General features: G+C 36.9%; 1 protein-coding gene across 1 annotated transcript in view; it reads left to right on the top strand.

The window, feature by feature from the left end:
- Positions 1–19,404, top strand: part of MYO6 (myosin VI) — a 143,296-nt gene that overhangs the window by 36,269 nt on the left and 87,623 nt on the right. The window lies entirely within an intron of this gene.

Genomic DNA, 19,404 nt, shown 5'->3' with positions numbered 1-19,404 from the left:
AAGGAAAGAGAGAAAGAGTATGTGCGGGGAAGAGGCAGAGACAGGGGGAGACACAGAATCGGAAGCAGGCTCCAGGCTCTGAGCTGTCAGCACAAAGCCCGATGCAGGGCTCGAACTCATGATCCATGAGATCATGACCTGAGCTACCTGAAGTCGAACTATGTTCATATTTTGTGGCATAAGCATTTAGGACTAAAAATTTGTTTCTGATGCCTGTTTGAATATTTCTGTAATATTCAAGATAAAGTTCTGTAAGTTATCTCATGGTGCACTCTAAACCCCTCTGTGTATGCAACATTTATAGAATTTTTTTTATGTCCTTGGCTTGAGGACACATACAGGAATCAGGTATGATCCCTATCATTAGGGTGCTTCAGCTTAGTGAGAAAAACATAAGGAGATACTCGTAATAACATTGGCTCAACTCTTCTCTTGGAAGAGTGTATGTGAGATAAAGTGGCATTACAAAGGTGAGAAAGAGTAGTGGGAAAAGGGCTGAGGCAGGAAAAACCTCAGAGAGAGATACTGCCAGAACTTGGTCTGGAATAATATCAGAGGAAGCCCTTGAGCACAGGTGTGGAGATTTGATCATTCTGGAGTACTTGGGGAGCTTGGAGTAGTTTAAAATGGCTGTCAAGTGTGAACCTGAAGAAGGACGTAAGAAAAAGTAGCTATGTAAAGAAATAACATTTGCCATACTATTAAATGAAAACAAAACAAAACAAAACAACCCAACAACAACAGGCAATCTGATATTCTTCCATATGTAGTTAGAGTGTACACTTTAACTAAAAACAATGATGAGAGTTAATCTGTATGTTATGAGAAAGTGTAATTGATGAACTGAGGGAAGATGCTCAGAGGTTTGTAGGCACACTTGCCATCTAGATAACTAGTTTTAGTTACCAATATCAAAGTAGGTTATGCCTTTCACGTTTGTGCTAGGCTCTTCAATCTAGTACCAGGTTTCACTGAATCTAAATTCTGTTCTGGGGCCCCTGGATGGCTCAGTTGGTTGAGTGTCTAGCTCTTAATTTTGGCTCAGGTAATGATCTCATGGTTCATGAGTTTGAGTCCCATGTCAGGCTCCAAGCTGACTTTGTGGAATCTGCTTAGGATTCTCTCTCCCTCTCCCTCCCTCTCTCTCTCTCTCTCTCTCTCTCTCTCTCTGTCTCTCTGTCTCTCAGCCCCAACCGCGTTGTCTCCCATACACTCCCTCTCAAAATAAATAAATAAACTTAAATTCTATTCTAATAACCATCAACTCTAAGGTACACAGTTATTTTATTAACTACTGAAAAAGAAAAAAGACACTCTCAAGTAATGACATCACTGATTACTGAATGTGTCTTAGTTTAAACATGTTAGTTAATACATGAAAAAAGTTCATATCGGAATTGTTGAGATATATACTTCACTTAACCTCATAGTAACAGTTTTAGGTAGGTATTATCCCCTTATAAATCACTACATGTGTGTCATGGCTTTTCAGACATTGAATAATCTTTATTAATCCTCTTAATAGTCAAATCTGTGGTGGGGTACCTGGGTGGCTCAGTTGGTTAAGCGTCCCAACTTCAGCTCAGGTCATGATCTCACAGTTTGTGAGTTCAAGTCCCACGTTGGGCTCTCTGCTGTCAAGGCAGAGCCTGCTTTGGATCCTCTGTCTTTCTCTTTCTGCCCCTCCCACACCCATGCTCTCTCTCTGTCCCTCTCTCTTTCTCAAAAATAAATAAACAGTAAAAAAAATTTATAAAGCTCACCTGTGATGATGTATCAAATGCTGAGTTACAAAGTCCTATGTAATTTAATTATCCTTTATTATTAAGCATTTAGCTTATTTATAAGTTTCTTCTTTCTTTATCCATTTGTTTTCTTCTTAGTCTAATTCTTTATTTTCTTTCCTCTTCTTTTGTAAGTAGCACTTCAGACAATATTTTTATAAACTTGATTATTTTCTCAAGTACAGATGCCCATAAATAACCATAGATCAAAAAGTCTAAACATTCTTAAGATTTTTGATATATGTATATAGGCATGTTGCTTTTCGAAAGTATAGTACCAGTTTACTTTTTTCACAGTAGTGCTTAAAGTTGTAAGTCCTGCCATCGCTTCTTCATCATTGGTTATTACAATAAAACTCTTTTCTAATTTTGTGAGTAAAACTGATAAAAAAATTATTCCCACCCTGACCTTTTAGAAAAATCTGTTTGAATACTTTTGAGGCAGAAGCATTTGTGTTGAACATTCTAAAATATTTCTCTTGAACCACAGTAATTGCTAACCATTTCTAAATGGCTTTCAGGAATGTATATCGCAGTACATCCTTGCCTTTTTTTGGTAACAAAAATTTGACTGATATATATTAAAACATAATTTTCTTGTAACAAAGTATCTCTACCAGTGGGCTCTGATAGAATCAGATTTTTAAAAGAAAATGGAAGAGTTGGCATAATTTAATTGAGAGCAAATGGATGGACAAAGGGGATCCTTGTCTTAGTGCTCTTTGTTATGTGGCCATGGATGAGTCACTTAACTTTTCCCTGCCTTTGTTTTTGTTTTTGGAAATAACACAATAACATGGTTCATTGATTGTTCATATTTCAAAAACAGTGTAATTCTGATATCCTGCTGAAGAGTTGATACACTAGTCATCATTTTTATTTGATTTTAAGTTTTGAAGTTTTGGGTTAAGATGGATTTATTTCATGGCTTGATCCAATCCAGCACATTTTAAATGATTATGCCTTATTAATATTAATGAGGTACCCTGGATAATGATATGGGTTATCAGTGTTTTATTAACAAAATAAACTCTTACTATTCTCTAGAAAGGTTGAAGTATGTGTTTTCTACAAAGTTACAAAAGAACTTATGCCATAGGAATTAAGATCCCAAACATGTATTTTTCTCATTATGCCAAAAAGTAAGTGTTTTTTCTCCAGCTTTTTCAGTGATAGAGCATCTTTGAAGTTTCCTGAATATTTCTACATCTGTTTTTATCTAGCTGTAAGACTCATTTAGAATATAGCATATGAAAATATTGAAATGAAGCAAAAATAGTAAAGTTGTAGGCCATTTCTGGGATTGCCACCATGTAGTGGGTATAATATGTGAAGAATGATGAGCAGTAGTAATGGTTGTGCTAGTTTGAGGCACTTAATTTTTCCTTTATTGTGATTTTTCATTTATTGTATACATTTGAGCATTTCTGTAAACTTTTCAATATGATTTTAAAATTTATAAGATCTGAAATGATTTTATTCTACTCTGGGATTAAACCTGTAATTTAAAAAAAAGCAACTAAGAAGAAAATAAAGATAATGGTGGGAAATTAAAAAAATGTGGTTGTAGAAATAAAAGTTCCAGTAGAAGAATTAGAAAGTCAAGAGGGACATTTCCAAAACAGTAGAATAAAGAGATAAATGGATAATAGAGGAGAATATGAGAGTAGCTAGCAGTCTCATAGAGATACAGCATCAAAATTAAAGAACTTTTTGAAAGAGAAAACAGAAAACATGGGAACACATTTTAAAATAAATAGTAGAAATAGTATCAGATCATTCCTGAGCTTTATATGATTTGTGCTTCCAGACTGCATCTATTCTCAGTGGGGGTGGCACAATAAATTCAAGCAGTGCACATTTAGCCATGTCATCATGGAAGTTTAGAGCATCCATTACGAAAAGATCCTTTAAGCTTGTAGCTTTAGTGGGAGAAACAAACTGGAGTGTATAGTGATCAGGAATCTGAAAGATAGCAGTTCTGGATGCTAAAAATACTTGCTATACCTTTAAAATCCTGAAGAAAAAGAACTTTTCAACCTGGAATTCAGGTGTGTGTGTGTGTGTGTGTGTGTGTGTGTGTGTGTGTGTTAGTCTGTCACTTAAGTCTGAAGGTAGAATAAAGACTTCTTTTGAAATGAAAGGACTTCATTATTCTATATACCCAGGAGAGAGCAGTGAGGAAAGTCCTAGAATGACAGCCAGGCAGCAAGTTAACAGAGCAACCATGTAAGGGGGGCAAGGGTAGAGGGAAGGGCAGGGCCCTGTTATAGGTTATAAAAGCCTTTTAAAATAGTGTATTTGGCTTTTTCAAAAGCCTGCTCTTTTATTGCCTTGATGAAAAAAATTGTAATATGAAAGTGCATCTTTAGGAAGCACTATCAATATTGAATGGGGCTTATGAGAAGATTGTGATTAATACTACCTTAATGTGAACAATTAAATTGAAGGAAAAAGACTCAAACCAAGAGAGTGAAGAAATTCTTCCTTCATGAAGAGTACTCAGTAGTTCCAATGGATTCTATTCTAGGATGGTAATTCTTGTGAATTGAGACTAAACTGTAGCTGAGTTGAATTTTAATTGTTGAATAATCACTGTGTAATTAAGTCCAGAAAATGAATGAGATTATAAAAATAGTAACTGAGCACTTAAACTACTCTGACTTGAAGTTTTTGGACTCAGTTGACCTTAATAACTAGGGACTTTATAAAGTCGATACTGTTAAAATTCAAGATTGAATTTTAGTGTAGGTGGGAAGCAGCAGCTTTAAAGGAAACCATTCACAGCTGCGTTGGTGGTTAGCCGTGAAGGCAAAATGCCCAAAGTGTGGTTGCAGAGAGGGCTTTCATTGTGAGATCTACTTAAAAAAAATACAGCTTGCTTATTTTAAACTCTGTTTAGGGAAACTGCAGCCCTTTAACCCTGTAAATACCATTCTTTTGGGATATTGTCATGCTTTATGAGCTGGGAAGATGTGCAAAGCTTTGGATCTTGTAATCATTATTTTACATTTAAGAGTGATTAATTTTGTTTTTGAAAAGTTAACTACTTGATGACTTTTTTGTGTGCCTTCACAAAACCATAGTAGTTTCATAAATCACTTTTTATGAAGGGTCATAATAACACATAAATTGTATTTGTCTCAAGTCTTGCTGTGAAAATCAAAAGTCCAGGCAGATTTTTCTAACTCAGAAATCCCTATTATGGTGTTTGATTTATTTGGCTACTTAGAAATCTTTTTATTGATATCTCCTTAGCCAAAAATCTAACTCTCACCTAAACTTTGCCAACTGTTAGGTAAAACTGTGTTTTTACAATCAATACAATTAATAGGCAACTGATGGAATGGGAAAAGATAGTTGCAAATGACATATCAGATAAAGGGCTAGTATCCAATATCTATAAGGAACTCATCAAACTCCACACCCGAAAAACAAACAATCCAGTGAAGAAATGGGCAGAAAACATGAACAGACGCTTCTCCAAAGAGGACATCCAGATGGCCAACAGACATATGAAACGATGCTCAGCTTTCCTCCTCATCAGGGAAATACAAATCAAAACCACACTGAGATACCAACTCATACCGGTCAGAGTGGCTAAAATGAACAAATCAGAAGACTCTAGATGCTGGCGAGCATGTGGAGAAATGGGCACCCTCTGACCCTGTTGGTAGGAATGTAAGCTCGTGCAACCCCTCTGGAAAACAATATGGAGGTTCCTCAAAAAATTAACAATAGAACTCCCCTGTGACCCAGCAGTAGCACTGCTAGGAATTTAGCCAAGGGGTACAGGAGTGCTGATGCATAGGGGCACATGTACCCCAATGTTCAAAGCAGCACTCTTAACAATAGCCAAAACATGGAAAGAACCTTAGTGCCCATCAACTGATGAATGGATCAAGAAAATGTGGTATATTTATACAATGGAATACTACATGGCAGTGAGAAAGAATGAAATCTGGCCATGTGTAGCAACATGTATGGAGCTAGAGGGTGTTATGCTGAGTGAAATAAGTCAGGCAGAGGACAAATACCATATGTTTGCACAAATAGGTGGATTAGGAGAAAGTTAACGGAGGGTGATGCAGGAGAAGAAGAGGAAAATAGTTGGGGAGAGGGAAGGAGGCAAACCATGAAAGACTTGAATGCTGAGAACAAAATGAGGGCTGAGGGGGGGTGGGGGGAAGGGGAATGGAGGGCATGGAGGAGGGCACTTGTTGGGATGAGCACTGGGTGTTATATGGAAACCAACTTGACAGTAAACTGTTTAAGGGAAAAAAACTGTGTTTTTAATCCATGTTTTGAGAATACGTTGTGTTACTTTATTTCCTTAATTTTACCTGACATATTTGTGTGAAATACTAAGTTGAATGGCCAGCAATGAATAGATCTGATTTGAAGTGTATGTACAGTCCAACAGATTATAACAATCAGAAAATTCTAGTTACTGAACAATAACCTTAAAAGGTGATGGCCATACTGAATTTGCTGTGTAGTGGATTTATGAGACACAGTCTCATAAAATAAAATCATAAAATTATTAGCCAACTAATAGTCTTTGTACCTATGGATTAAATTTCTCATATACTATTAATTTTTCTTTTAATTTTGTTTGAAACACCCAGTCAGGTACTAAAACCTTTTCTATTTATTTGTTTATTCATGCATTCAGTAATTATTTGTTGCTATTTGGTATCTATCCCATTCTGCCATTCTCTCTGATACTGCCCTAATTTTGATAATGTTTTTTTCCCCTCATCATATTGAATTCTTACATACAGTCTCTTCTGCCAGAACACAGTCATCTTTCCAATATGACAGTTTAATTAGTCTTGAAATGGATGCATGCCTAATGTGTTCAAGGAATAGCAAGGAAGATCATCATCAATCAAGTATTGTGAGTGAGAGGGAGAGTAGGTGGAGATGATGTCAGAACAGTTATGAACAGGTGGGACAATTTGTGAAGAATCTTGTGGGCCACTGTGAAGAGTTGGGCTTTTATGTGAGTGAGATGGAAAGCATTTGGAGAATGTTGAGCAGAGAATATTACATGATTTACATTCTAAAAGGATCAAACTGACTGTTTGCTATACTGAGAACTGACTCTGTGTAGGCAAGGGAAGAAGAAAAGCAAACAGAAGCTACTGGAGTAATCTTGGTGAGAGACACTGTTGTCTAGGAACAAAGTGGAACTGGTTGCACGGGTGAGACCTGGTTAGATTTTGGGTATAATTAAAAGATAGAGCCAACAGGATTTGTCAAAATATTGGATGTAGAAACTGAAAGAGAAGAGTTGATGGTGTCAGAATTTTTGGCATGTGCAGGAGTAAGAATGAAATTGTCATTTGATGAGAAGAGGTCCATAAGAGGAATAGATTTGAAAGGGGAGATAGGAAGTCATTTTAGGATATAATAAATTTGAGATGCCTGTTGTTCTCCTTGGTAGTGATATTGAGTAAGCTATGAGCTCTCAGTATCTGGAGTTCAGGGGAGAGGTGTCACCTGAAGATAGAACTTTGGGTGTTATGAGCATATGGATAATGTTTAAATCCTTAAGATTAGACAAGAAAGCAAGGAGATGAGAGTAGGTAGACAAACAGTCCAAGGATTGATCCCCAAGAGTTTCTGATATTGAAAAGCTAACGTGGGGGCACCTTAACTCAGTCTGTTAAGCGTCCAGCTCTTGATTTCAGCTCAGGTCATTATTTCATGATTCATGAGATACATGAGATTGAGTCCTGAGTCAGACTCTGCACTGATAGCTCAGAGGCTGCTTGGGGTTCTGTCTCTCCCTCTCTCTCTGCCCCTCCCCTGCTTGCATTCTCTCTTTCTCTCTCTCAAAATAAATAAACTTAAAAAAAAAAAGATAAGATCCCAGCAGAAGGAGACCAAACTTTCTTTTTGTTTTTTATAGACAGCTTTGTAGATATGGTCTTCAAAGCACATTGTGGTATGGGGTTGAAAAAAATTAAATTAAATTTAAAAACAATTTAAAAAGATAGTTCAGGTTTCTCATTTTCTGAAATATCTGGACATTCTTACTGCATATTTTTATTGATATGTCAATTAAGAAAGAATATAAAGATATTTTGTAACTAAATCAATAAAATGAAAAATTCTAATGAAATGTTCCAATCCTTTTGAAATATCTGCTGACTCTCAGCTAATCATATACTTATTTATTTATTTTAAAGTTTTTTATTTACTTTGAGAGAGAGTGAGTGCTCCCTCAGCTAGTTATTTAAATACAGAGTTCACTGGAAGACAAACTAACTACACATATCATGTTTACCTTTTAGCACAGACCACTCAAGCCAAGAATTTCTTGTGTGAAGGAAAAAAAAGAACTTCTGGTGTGTACTTTCTTGTAGTCTGCACATTAAAGAATTTAAATCCAAATCCAAGTTGCAAGTAAGGAATAATGAACATTTTAGTTTTTATGAAAGAAGTACTATGAGGGTTTTCGTGAAGTCTTTACTTACCTTTTAAATTATGTTTATTTATGTCATTAAAAAATAGGTTAAAACAACATAACACTATACAAATATATATTTGTCTCGTGACAAATATAAACCAGTGGTGCAGACAAGAAGCTTGATTAGGCAGAGCTGCATAGTGTAATGATTACAAATTTGAAATTGGGGTCACACAGGAGTCTCATCTTGTCCCTATACTCATTTCTTAATTGTGTCTGTTGAGGCAGTTTGCCTAAACTTCCAAAGGGGGATGGTAGCTGCCTCCAGAGGTGTAAAAATTAAATGAGATAACATATTAGGGTAGTGCAACGTCTGTTACATAGTGAATGGTCTATGAAACATTAACATTAAGTAATTTTGTTGTTTCCCTTGACTAACTGAATTGAATTCCATACCAGCTGTGAGAAGAAAATTGTTCCTGGTTTTGTGTGCTATACCCATGCACACACAACCCAAGTTAGTAATGTTAAAAAAAAAACTTAGTGTTATGAATTATATGAAAACTTTATTGAATATCCTAGGTTTTATTTCATTTATGAGTGATAGAAATTGTAGTAGAATAACACCTTCTACTCTTCTGGTTTAATTTGTGTGTCTCTCAGAGTTTATCCCTCCTGATCGTAGCATTTGAGAGTTTGTTTTTTTCCATTGAATGAGTTCCTATCTCAGGAGAACTATGTGGCCTGCATTAGATTGGACTTGGGGTTCAACTTTTTTTTTTTAGTTTATTTTGAGAGAGCACACTTGGGTTTGCATGCACAAAAGTGGAGAAGAGGCAAAGAGAGAAGGAGAAAGAGAGAGTCCCAAGCAGATTCCGTGCTGTTAGCGCAGAGGTGGATGTGGGGCTTGAACCCACAAACTGTGAGACCATGACCCAAGTTGAAATCAAGAGTTAAGACACCTAACCAGCTGAGCCACATAGGCGCCCCAGACTTGGTGGCAGCTTTTAAAATGACCCTGGTGCTTGTAGGTGAAAATCAACTTCTATTGACATTTTAGGAGAGCCAAGATGCTCTCAATGTCAATGATGTGTTTAAAAGACTAAGGATTGTTCAGACTTTTTATTACTTTGTTTAATAGTGTACCATCCAGATTGTGGTTTGCTTACATATAGATCTGTTAGTCTCTGAAAAATATAAGTAACATTGATTCAAGGCCTAATAAGATTTAAACTGTAGACTATTTCAATTTGAGCAGAATGGGGCCATTTTATACAGCAGGATCCTTCAGGAAGAAAAGGCCTTTCTTTTTGGTTTGAAGACCAACTTAAAATTTCATTAATGTTTACTGGGAGATCAACACTATCCTGTAGTAGAGAAAATAAATTAAAGTCTTTAGTCTTTTACAAATTCCTTTAAAAAAAATTTTTTTTAATGTTTTTATTTATTTCTGAGAGAGACAGTGTGAGCAGGGGAGGGTCAGAGAGAGAGGGAGATACAGAATCTGAAGCAGGCTTCAGGCTCTGAGCTAGCTGTCAGCACAGAGCCCGATGCAGGGCTCGAACCCACGAACTGTGAGATCATGACCTGAGCCGGAGTCAGCCGCTCAACCAACTGAGCCACCCAGGCGCCCCTACTTTTTGAAAGCCCAACAGACTTTTAAGAAGTAACTATTAAATCCAGCACTAAGTACAAAACTAGGTAAGTTTTGGATGTAATCATTGGACAATAAACAAGATTAGTGACATGGATGGAAAATTTAAATCACCTGGGATAAATTAATAGTTAGCTATTCTGGTATTTTACCATCTGTAAAAGAATTTTTAACTTCTGAAATAAACTGATAGTGACCCTCTGAAGAATACAGGGCTTTCTTTAGAATGGTCTACATTTTGCTAGGTTATTTTAGTATAGATTATCTACATATATTATTTATGTCTAATTCGAATTTGTTTTGTGATAGTAATTTAGGTAGGAGTTTATACCTGAAGTATAGTTTATGATTTCTTGTCTGACAATCTCAAAGAAAATCATAGAACCAACTCTCATAATTCAAGTTATATGCATTTGGAGTAATTTGCCAAAGATACTGAAAGAGTTTTCAAATCATTTTATAAATATTTTTAATACTTAATGACCATATGATAAGCTTACCAATTAAATATTTGCTTTTAATTTTTTACTGTATATTTTTGAGAGAGAGACAGAGACAGAGACAGAGCATGAGTAGGGGAGGAGCAGAGAGAGAAGGAGACACAGAATCCACTTAACTGATTGAGCCACCCAGTGCCCTCAGGAGATACAGAATCTGAAGTCAGCTCTAGGCTCTGAGCTGTCAGCACAGAGCCCAATGCAGGGCTTGAACCCATGAAATGCAAGATCATGACCTTGAGCCAAAGTCAGATGCTTAATTGACTAAGTCACCCAGGCACCCCTGCTTTTAATTTTTTTAACCCTCTTTTTTTGTTAGCAAGTTAATCTTAACTATACTAGTTAAGTTGAGGTTAGCTTTGAGTGTTCTAAGGCTATGTCTAGGAACCAAGTGGTAATAGACTTAGCTTTAAATATTAATCAGTATATTGAGCTTTCTGAGGCTATATTCGGAAGTACAGTATAGCTTTGGTAAAGATGGTCAATCATCAGGACTATGGCTGTGATCAGTAGGACCTACTACTGTTAAAACCAGAAAAAGTATCATACCTGACCTAGACATTTCTTGTCTTTTTTGATGTTATAGACTGAGAAACATTGGAGCTCTTATTTTCTTACCAATATCTAAACCTAAAACAGTGGCTGGCATGTGATAGGTGCTAGATAAATATTCATTAAAAAAAAATAAATGAGTGAATATCTTAAATTGAAGCAGTTTTTAGATATTGTTATCTTGAGATAGTTTGTTTTGTTTTTTGTCATGAGTTTCGACTTTGTGGTAGGTTTTTTGTCCCCATTGTTAATAAATGTTTGTTGTTGATAAAACCAAGATAATAGCAATGAGTTTCAGTACTAATGTTTAATGATACATAATCCAGTATTGCAGCAAACAGATAATTCCCATATATTGTACAACTATCAGGACAAGATTAACTTGGAAATATTTTCTAGGAAGACCTTTTCAAAGGTAATTTAGTAACTTGAGGGAACTCTACTGAAATGTCTTTGAGAATTTCATTATACAAAGACGTTCTTAATGGAACTGAAATGAGCAGTGAAGGATTGTACTAGGTGTACACAGGATGCACCAGCCATGGCCAGCTGCTACCTGGTGCTCAGTGTTCGTTCACAGTATCTGCACACCAGAGAAGCTAATAGCCTGCAGGATACACTGATACAGATGAAAGCAGCTGCCAGTGTAAAGCTTGTGTGCCAAAGGTACACATAGCATTGTTTTCATTAGCAAGTCCAGGGCATGGCCAGATGAAAGAGTAGTCTTTTTAAAAGGCAAACTCGATACATCTATGCCACTCTCTTACCCCCAACTGGGATATAAGATCCTGCAGGACAGGGAGTTTGGCCAGTTTTGTTTACTGCCTTATTCCAGGTGATTATTTTCCTATTAAAAAGTGACAGGAGGCCAGATTGCCTCCTTTTGTTCACTATTATAGCTCCAGCACCTGGAAGTATGTAGTACATGATAGGAGGCTAAGTAAGTAATTAATGGAATAAGTTAATGTAGAAGGCAAACTTAAAAGGATCCTGTGCACTCTGTTTAATGCTCCTTTCTTCCTTTTTGATATCTTATTCTCATTCTTTCAGCACAACTCTAAATTACCTTTAACTATTACTCCATTCCTAATAACCCAGACAGTAAAATATAAGGCATTGTTATCTATTATAGCTGTATTTAAAGTGTAATCTTTGAAGGTAAAGCAGTAGATGATGGCTCATAGTTTGTGGTATGGGCCTACCTGTTCTACTTATGATGCAGGGTTGTTTTATTGGGATCATCTCTAGAGTTGTTGAGAAGGAAGACTATGGATGTCTATTACTTGTCACTCAAGCCTTTAACACATTTGCTCCCCAGGGAGCCTTCTGGTGATATGCTTCTTACCTTTAAACAAAGAATAAATGAAAAGTTAGCTAATACCCCTGAAAGGCTACAGATTACGTTCTATGAATTAGTTAGTGCTTCTACAGATTACAGTTGACCCTTGAAAAACTTGGGGATTAGGGGTGCTGACTGCCTGCTATAGTTGGAAATCTGCTTATAACTTTTTAAAAAACTGTTTATTTATTTTTGAGAGAGAGACAGAGAGTATTAATGGGAGAAGTGAAGAGAGAGAGGGAGACACAGAATCCAAAGCAGGCTCCAGGCTCCGAGCTGTCAGCCCTACAACTCATGAGCTGCGAGATCATGACCTAAGCTGAACTTGGCACCCAGGTGCCCCTAACTTTTTTTTAAATAATTTTTTAAAGTTTTATTTATTTATTTTTAGACAGAGGCAATATAAGCAGGGGAGGGAGGGAAGGAGGGAGGAAGGAAGGGAGGGAGGAAGGGGGAGAGAGAGAGAATTCCAAGCCAACTCTGCAGGGTCAACACAGAGCCTGGCCTGGGGCTTGAACTCGTGAAACTGAGATTATGATCTGGGCTGAAATTAAGAGTTGGATGCCCACCTTACTGAGCCTCCAGGCACCCCTCCATATAACTTTTGACTCTCCCAAAACTTTATTGGTGGTAAGAACTGCAAGAAATAACTTTTTACTGTGATACACTGTACACTGGAGAGATGAACTGCTCACTAAGAGATGATTAGTGTCATGTCGTATTTTAAGTAGATACAACACTTGAGCTTATTGCAGTAGCAAGAGGAGGTGGCTATGAAATTATTACAGTAGAATGATGTGCACTACAGTTAATTTTATGTAGTTATGATTCAGTACTGTATCTTTATTTTTTTATGGTTCTCTTAAATGGGAATGGTGTCATGTATGGTCTGTGTTTGTGTAAATTTTTACTAATTCCAACTTTTAAATATATTTTTATGTATTTATGGTAACAAATGATAAATTAGACAAATATCTATATAAATTTTATGAGACTAGTATCTATATTTTATACATCCATGATATACCTTTTTCTTAATTTTTCAATATTTCTAGGCTATGTGGTTTGTCTGAGTTTTTTCAAAATGTTACATATCTCCAAAAAAAATTACGTATATTAGTTGAAAATCCACACATAAGTGAACCCATGAATTTATTTTATTACTTTCTTTAAAAAATTTTTTTAATGTTTTACTTATTTCTGAGAGACAGAGAGAGAGAGACCAGCATGAGGGTCAGAGAGAGAGGGAGATACAGAATCCGAAGCAGGCTCCAGGCTCTGGGCTAGCTGTCAGCACAGAGCCTGATGCAGGGCTCGAACCCATGAAGCATGAGATCATGACCTGAGCCGAAGTCAGACACCCAACCGACTGAGCTACCCAGGCGCCGCTGGACCCATGTGGTTTAAACCATGTTGTTCAAGAGTCAACTGTACATCTATAGATTACTACGGTACTTACTGAAAAAGTTTCAGTTGTCAATTAAGTATGAAAAATGAGATAATTTTTGGTTGATGGTGGCATATTATAGAATATTTCCATTCTTTTCCTGAAAAACAAGGAATTTCAAGAATTTTAAATTTGCTGACCTGATTCCAGTGATATACATATGTTGTCAGGCTTTAATGTGTTTTAAGGTTTCTAGTATAATAGCACTGGGAATTGGGATGTCTTTTAAAACATTTTTTTTCAATGTCTTTTTAAGGACTCTTCATAAGCAGACATGCCTTTAGTAAGTATGAATGTTGATTGCATGTTTGTTTTTTCCTGAATGATTTTCTGGGAACAAATAGTAACATGCCTAAAAGAATTTTGTCTTCTGTTGTGGGATGAAAAGTAAGACTTCATTATTGAAGATAATTTGTTATAAGTATTTAGGATTCTAAAAACAATTAAGTGAAACCTTTTTTTAAAATTTTATTTATTTTTGAGAGAGAGAGAGAGCATGTGTGGGATGTGTACAAGTGGGGGAGGGGCAGAGAGAGGGATAGAGAGAAAATCCCAAGCACCTCCATGCTGATACAGGGCTCAAACTCACAAACTATGAGATCATGACCTGAGCTGAAATCAAAAGAGTCTGATCATTAACTGACTGAGCTACTCAGGCACTCCAATTAAGGGAAACCTTATTTAAAAAGAGGTTTATTCTAATAGAAACTGTGTAGTAGATAGAAAATATTTAATAGGGGAGGGTATGAGTTGTCCAGTTTCTCCTGGCACAAGAACAATATTAGTACAGAGTTAGAATAAGACAGGTTCAGATAAGAATCTGGGCCAACTTCATGTGGTCCAAGGTCAGTGGATGTCTTTGATGACAGTGCTCAATGTGCCTGCCTCTTGGGTTATACTGCTCCAGTCTGGGCCATTATTTTGCCCAAGTACAGGCTCTAAATTTTCCTTCAGAATTTTATAGGCATTGCTTTGTTGACTTCCTGCTTCAGTGTTGCTGAAGCCATTTTGATTCATGATCCTTTGGACATGACTGGTTTTTTCTCTTATTTCTCTAGATGTGTGTAGCATCTTCTCTTTATTTCTGGTGGTCTGATACTGGACATAGTGTCTGTGTGTATGTGTGTGTGTGTATTTCCCCACTTATTGTATTGAGGACTTAATGGGCATTTTGGCTAGACTGTAAGAAATCATGCTGATCAGTTCTGGTGAGTTTTCTTTGAACATTTTAGTTTTCTCCACTCTGTTTTTTGTGGGGTGGGGCAGGATGTATGTTGTTCCTGGTATTTTGGTGTTTAGTATTTTTACTTGTTTCATTTTCATATCTCTTCTTTTACTTCTTTCCCCTCTACTTTTATCTTTTTTTTCCCCTTGGCTTTCAGTAAAATTGCCTCAATTTTATTTAAAAAAATTTTTTTTAAATGTTTGTTTATTTTTGAGAGACAGAGTGTGAGCAGAGGAGGGGCAGAGGTAGAGGGAGACATAGAATCTGAAACATAGAAAGCTGTGAACACAGAGCCTGATGTGGGGCTCGAACCCACAGAAGAACCGTAAGATCATGACCTGAGCTGAAGTCAGATGCCCAGCTAACTGAGCCACCAAGATGCCCCACAACTTTATTTTTTATACCTTCTAGTGAATATTTCATTTCTAGTGTTATGATATTAAAGGCAAATTATTTTGACACTTGTTAAAAATGACAAGATTATTCAGGATTATTACAGTAGGAGTGTATTAGTCTCTTTGGTCTGCCATAACAGAATGTCATAGATTGAATGTCTTATACAACAGAGATTTATTTTTTCACAATTCTGGAGTTTGGAAATCTGAGATCAGGGTGCTAGCATGGTTAGGTTTTAGCAAGGACTGTCTTTTTGGCTTTCAGATGGCCACCATTTTGCTGTACACTCACATGGCCATTGGTTGAGGAGCAGGATCTGAGATCTCTTTTCCTCTTTTTATAAGACCACCAGTCTTACTGGATCAGGAATTCACCCTTACAATGTCATTAGCCTAATTACCTCCTAAAAGCCCTATCTCCAAGTATAGCCACATTACGATTTAGTGTTCACATATTAAAAAAATATGAATGGAGGGGTGCCTGTGTGGCTCAGTCGGTTAAGCATCCGACTTCAGCTCAGGTCATGATCTCACGGTTTGTGGGTTCGAGCCCCACATTGGTCTCTGTGTTGACAGCCAGCTCAGAGCCTGGAGCCTGTTTCAGATTCTGTGTGTGTGTCTCTCTCTCTGACCCTCCCCTGTTCATGCTCTCTCTCTCTCTCTCTCTCAGAAATAAATTTAAAAAACATTAAAGAAAAATTAAAAAAAACATGAATGCAGGGGGAATGACAAAATTCAGTCCACAGCAGACACAGTTTATAACAAGGGGTGTTATTTTTTTAAAAGTTTACTTTAATGTTTTTTTAATTTATTTTTGAGAGAGAGAGACAGAGTGTGAGCAGGGGAGGGGCAGAGAGAGAGGGAGACAGAGAATCAGAAGCAGGCTCCAGGCTCTGAGCTGTCAGCACAGAGCCCAGCATGGGGCTTGAACTCAAAAGCTGTGAGATCATGACCTGAGTCAAAGTCAGACGCTTAACTGACTGAGCCACCCAGGCGCCCAAGGAGTGTTAAAATAGGGGAGAGAAATCAGGCTCACCTTTGAATACAGAAAAAACAGCTGGGGATTATAGCCAATGAGCAGAATAAGAGGGTTAGTAAATGCAAAGTAACTAAGAGAAAATAGCAAGGATAAGGGATTCATGAAGGCAGTTTAAGGATTTATACATCAAAGGTAGGGGATGAAAGACTTGATCAGATATCAAAAGAGGGGGACTTTCTCCAAAGTGGCTCATCAGGATTCTTGCTAAAACTGGCCTGTGTAGACCCAACAAGGATAGTACAGACATGGAAGGCCTGGTTGCATGGCCTTGTCAAGAAGCAGGAGGAGCCTAACTAAAGTTTGGTCAAGGAGAGAGTTTTTGTTAGCAAGTGGCAATTTTTGTATGCACACTGTTAATTCTTTCTGGCATTTTTCATTCCAGAAACTTGGCCTTTTCCAGAGAATAATATCTAAGCTTCTCTTGGGGTAGTGATGGGAGTGGGGAGGCGTTTGCCCAGCAATGTGAAGTGTGTGCCTGTTGGTGGTGTTAGGAAATCTCTCCCCCCTTTTTTTAAAATTAATTATTTATTATTTATTTTGAGAGGGAGAAGAAAAAGCAAGCAGGGGAGGGGCAGAGAGAGAGAGAATCCCAAGCAGGCTTTGTTCTGTCAGCACAGAGCCCATCGGGCTCTCTAACTCATGAACCGTGAGATCATGACCTGAGCCAATATTGAGAGTTGGATGCTTAACAGACTGAGTCCCAGGGAGTCTCTTTCTTAAACAACTTTCACCTAGTCTTTCTTATGTTAGACCCCATCTTTTTATCCTTGATTCTAGAAGTATCTTTGCAGTATAGTTTTTATGTATTTTGAGATTCAGTGGTATAATTTGGGCTGTCTTCCATCTTTCCCTGTTCCTGACTTGAGATTCAGTTCTTTCAGGCTTCCTGAGTCAGTTGCCTCTCAACTATTTGCTTTTCAACTTCCCAAATATTGTTGCTATTGTCTCCTCTTTGTTTTTTCCCCTCCTTGTGGACTAATTTTTTTTTTTTAAAGAATCACTTTACCATAGATTTAGGTATTTGATGAAGGGGAAACATTACATGTGCACCTTAATTGGAAAGTTGTAGCAAATTGTTCAAAATGGGAAAGCAATTTGAATTGTTCAAGGGAGTTTGCCATTCTTTTTTGAACTTTGGGAATTTTGCTTTGCTGTGATTTTCCCCCCAGGTACTTAATTATTCCTAAATGATATTTCATGACTGTTAGGTAATGTTTCTCTGTATTTAGAAATATCACAAGACCATTTTTGCAAAATTTACTGGTAGCTTCAAACAATGGATATTGGGGAAAATCAGGGGGAGAGGTGTTACTAGTATCTGTTGGGTACCATTAGAATGGTGATCTCAATTTTATGTCACTTAATCCTCATAGCTATTCTGTAAGGTAAATGATATCACTTATGGGTAAGGATAAAGATAATGATCAGAGAGATTAAGTAACTTGTTTAAGAGCTAGTTAGACAGTGGTGGAGCTTAATTTCAAGCTTAGGTTTTTAAGACCTTTCAACTCATTCTAGTTCACCATATCCTTTTACTCTTCCCAAATTGTGTGAACAATTCATTCATTTACTCAGTGAATATTAAGTTGCCTGCTCTGTGTTGAGCTTGGGAACACAGAGAGGACTAGTTCATACCCTGATAGAACAGGAATGACATGATCAGATATACTTTTCAGTGGGATTTCTGGTGATCTGTACAGATTGGCAAGAGAAGCAGCAGATGGCTAAGTTAATTACAGAAGTCCTAGTAAAAGGCCATGTTAGTTTTGACTAAGATGGTGGAGGCAAAACAGAGAAGTGTGTGAAAATGAGATACCTATTGGAGATACAGTTGATAGGTTTAGAGGAGTTGTAAGGATTTGCAAGGAGCTAGAAGAATTGAGGATGACTCCATGTTTGATTTGAACAGAGTGTTGTTGGTGCCTTTACTGGTAAGGAAGAACAGGCCAGGATGGTGGGACAGAGCAATAATGTAATAATAATAATGTTACATCTTTTAGGTTTATTTGTCAGGAGGAGATATCCTTTAGACATCTGAGGACTCAACTTTAAAATCTTAGGCCTCAACTGAGTGGTGTTCTAGGCTAGAGCAATAAATTTGGGCATCACTCACCTAAACATGGTACTTAAAGCCATGGGACTACATGTGATTATTTAGATAAAGTGTGTAGATGTAGGTGTGGTAGTAGAAGTCTGCTCTACTGATTGGCTTCTGTGGAGAGTCTTCATTTAATTTCTTAACCTGGAATACCCATAATCCTATTAGTTTTTGCTGCATGGAGAAAAGCAACAGTAACCAACAAGTACATTGCAAACATGTCAGTCGTTAGCAGCTTTTTGATTGAATCGTATACTATTACATCCTTGACTTTCATTAGAAAATAGACTTGAGAACATCCACATGGGAAATCCCAGATTTGAGGATGGCACAAAAGAGAAGAGTTTATGGCACATGTATCAATTTTTCTTTAAGTATAGATAAGTAATGAAAAATAAGTTCTCACTGAGATGATTAAACTAGAACATCTGGGATCACTCACTAGCCAATTCGTGATTACATATTAGTCTCATAGAATCCAGACTCATTAAAATTAAGTGTATTGCATGTCATGAACCCTTCGGCATATTCTCAAAAGACAGAATTACGAATGTTAGATGCGAGAATGCTAAGCATAGAAGCTTTAGAAGAACACTTGAAAAATTACATTACAATTCACAATAGGCAAAAACTGGAAACAATCCCAATGTCCGTCAGTAGGACAACAGGTAAACAATTGTAGTATAATCAGTCAGTGGGTTAGTATATACAGCAATATGGTTGACTATCAACATTTTGTTGAATGAAATAAACCATGTGTAAAAGCTGTAAGATTACATTTATCTGAAGTTCAAGAAAAGGCAAAAAGTAATCTGTGATGAGAGAAACCAGAACAGTAGATGCCTGTGGGGGTTAGTGTTTGACCAGAGGAGGCATAAGGGAACTTCCAGTTCTATATGGAAATGTTCTGTTTATTGATTACAGTATTTGTTAAATGGGTGTATCTAGTAGTCAAA

This window comes from Hyaena hyaena, unplaced genomic scaffold (assembly GCF_003009895.1).
Source record: "Hyaena hyaena isolate Hyena2069 unplaced genomic scaffold, ASM300989v1 scaffold_270, whole genome shotgun sequence".
NCBI classification, from domain to species: domain Eukaryota; kingdom Metazoa; phylum Chordata; class Mammalia; order Carnivora; family Hyaenidae; genus Hyaena; species Hyaena hyaena.
This window is presented reverse-complemented; position numbering and strand designations above follow the sequence as displayed.